The following is a 3,252-nucleotide window of genomic DNA, read 5'->3' as shown; positions in this document are numbered from 1 at the left end:
GTCGTTTTGGCCCACGGAACACTGATAACGAACGCCTCGCGGGGTCGAGCGTTCTCCTTGTGTGCGCCTTGTCTGCTTTCGTTCTGTGTAGTGACGCACATTGTCCAGCGCGCTTCTTCTTTTTTGTTGCACTTTTTTTTGTAGCGTGGTCCTTATCTCAGTTCACGCGCAGCCACCGACAATATGGTGGCTATCGCGCTGCCTTGTAAGATTTCGCTTTTCGACACTTCCGCTCAGTACGGTGCAAGCCACTGCAGCACTGTTGTATGCCCGGTCTGCGGCTGTCTGCGCGCGCAGGTAAGCTCTAAATGCCAAAAAAAGAGGTCCATAGAGTGCTTAGAGGGCGTTGACACTCGTCCTATATTTCAGCCTTCCTTCCGAGACTCGCTGCACTGAAAGGTGAAATGCTTTGTTCACTCCTGCGTTCCGGAGCTCGTGAGGCGGAAAAGCCGGCGTCGCCGGCGTTGCCACGCCGTCGCGTCGTTCGTGGCGAAAAATGCCGGAACACCGGTGGCGGAGGCCTGGCGCATAGCTGCTCTATCGACGCTCCATCAACCTTCTGCAGCCTCCTGCTGCGCCCTTGGAATTCACTCCGTTACCCTTAAGGACCAGCGGTCACTTCGGTTATCTTGCCTTCGCATTACATGCCCTGCCCAAACCTATTTCTTCCTTTTGATTTCGACTAAGATGTCATTAACCCGTGTTTTATTCCTAATCCGCTCTACCCTCTTCCTGTCTCTTAACGTTACACATATAAATTTTCTTTCCATAGTTCGCTGCGTTGTATGGTATGCATCCAAATTTATAAAAGCCTCGGGACGAATTTTCTTTTTCCTCCACATTCGCGTCCCGTTAACTTTCGATCGCAATAGCACCGTGCTGAAGTAGCTGGTGTTTTAAATCCTCATGGAAAAATATCCAGAATTTGTTGCTGGGGACGTTATTTAAACCATCCCTCTTTATCTGTCTGTTAGCTTCCTTCACTGAACGTGGCGCTGATGTAAACGTCTTCAATACATGCTCGTTTCTGGGAATCGCTCCATGGTTTCCACCTCCTAGAAAAGGGTACCCTTCTATGGGAGCAGTGGCAATTCACATCCTTCGGAGGAGCTTCATGAAGCCCTACACTTTAAGCGCGGTGGTTGTCAGGCAGGACGGCGTCATTTCGCTGTAACGAAGATGACGATGATTAGGCTACTTTTCAGGTTGAACTTTGCGGTGGATGAGTCGGCTAAGCGGCTTTGGCGTTCGGCTGCTGGTCTAGCCCAAGGTTGCGAGTTCGAATCCCAGCCTTGGCGGCCGCATTTCGTCGCAGGAGGAATGCAAAGGATTCCCTATGCTGTACGATATTTCAGCATAAGTAAAGAGTCCCTGATAGTCGAAATTTTCCGGGAGACCTCCACTACAGCGTCCATCAAGCCCACATACAGCATCGGGAGTTTAAACTCCACATACCATACCGTACTGTACCATACCATATCATACCATTTCACATACCGTAATGTACCATGACATACCATACCGTACCATACCACGTAATATCGTACTGTATCGTGCTAAACCTTAATGTAGCATACACCATACCATATTGTCACGTTGTAGTGACGGCAGTCCAGCGGTCAGGAAGACACCAGAAAGACTTGCAAACGAAGCTCTTTATTTGGGCTGTCTTGCGCCCGCAAAAGAACTAAATCACTCGGTGGCGGCGTAAGCAACAAGCGTGCTTGTCAATCGTCGAACTACGAATACCCGCTGCTCGTGGCATCGTTCAATTTAAAGCCGGCTAGGAAACTTCGAGATAACAGGTCGAGATCATCTAGAGTGATCTAGAAACACGTAGGCGAAGCTGTTCATGGCTGTGAACAATGGAGATCAGTCCGGTCGCTTCTCGCGTCAGGAACAAAAATGATAACACCACTTTTCTGCGGCTTGCGCGAACGAACGGACGCTACAATGATACGTGGCAATATCATACAACATACGTCATAAGGTACCGTACCATTTCGTAGCATGCCATACCATACAGTGCCATACCATACACCATACACCCTACGAAAGCGTACCATATCAACCACACCGCACCACATCATACCAAATCATCCTCTTCCACACCGCGCCGTACCATGCCACACAGTACCGCGCCAAGCCTTAATGTACCGTACATCATACCATATCATACGTCATAAGGTACTGTACTGTTTCGTAGCATACCATACCGTACAGTGCTATACCATACACCCTACGAAAGCGTACCATAGCAATCACGCCGCACCACATCGTACCAAATCATGCTATTCCACAGCACACCGTGCCATACCACACTGCACCGTGCTTATCGAATTCATACTCGTACAAGTGACCTTGCGCTCTGTGCATCGTTGACTGCACACCTTAACAGATGCTCTTCGTCTTCTAATCCTATTTAGTCTGCGTGACATATCTGTTTAATATTTTGCCCCATCGTGTGGCTCCAGATGAAGACAGTCTACGATCATTTTAAGCTTGTATGAACCAAAAAAGCCGGCACGATAGCTCAGTGGTTAAGCGGCCCTCAATCACATGAGCTTACTGAGAATTAAGAAGGTATTTTGTACGCAGCAAAGGGTCAGATTATCTTATCTTAACTAAGTTTATTTTGTTATTGCTGACGTCACACTTCTAGATTCCTCCAAAGCGCTTTCCCGCTCGGCCCTCCAGCTCACGCAGTTAAGACGTTGTACCGCGGACCGCATGAGTGACTGCAGTACTGATGAGGTGTGGACGCTAAACTTGGCGAAGTTCAACTTCGCGGCATTTAGTAATGGAGTGCAGAACCATTTGAGCAGGGCAGAATTCTCTCTGCCCCCGCACCCTCCCCCACTTTCTCTCTCTCTCTCTCTGGATTTAGACTCTGGATTCTCTGGATTTAGACTGTTCCGATAGTCGCGATATCGTGGCACTGCTTTGCAGTGTTTCAGCAGCGCGCCGCTTATGTTTATTAATACGAAAGCGTTACTAGGCTGTGTCTGCAAAAATCGTCCGCAAAACGTGTCATGCAAAATATGTCCGCAAAAATGTGTCGCCGGATGTGACGCCGATGACGTCACCAGTCATGATCTGAAGAGTGGTGCGGTGAAGTATATAAAGTCAATGATTAAACAATATCGAGTCGGTCATGAGTCATCGGTCATTAATATTAACAATTAATCAACGATCACAATTAATGACATTAATTACTGACATCAACTAATGGTAATGATTAACGAGTGTATT

Source organism: Amblyomma mixtum, chromosome 4 (genome assembly GCF_055824585.1).
Source record: "Amblyomma mixtum isolate Tamu chromosome 4, ASM5582458v1, whole genome shotgun sequence".
Classification (NCBI taxonomy): domain Eukaryota; kingdom Metazoa; phylum Arthropoda; class Arachnida; order Ixodida; family Ixodidae; genus Amblyomma; species Amblyomma mixtum.
Note: the sequence above shows the minus strand (reverse complement) of the source record.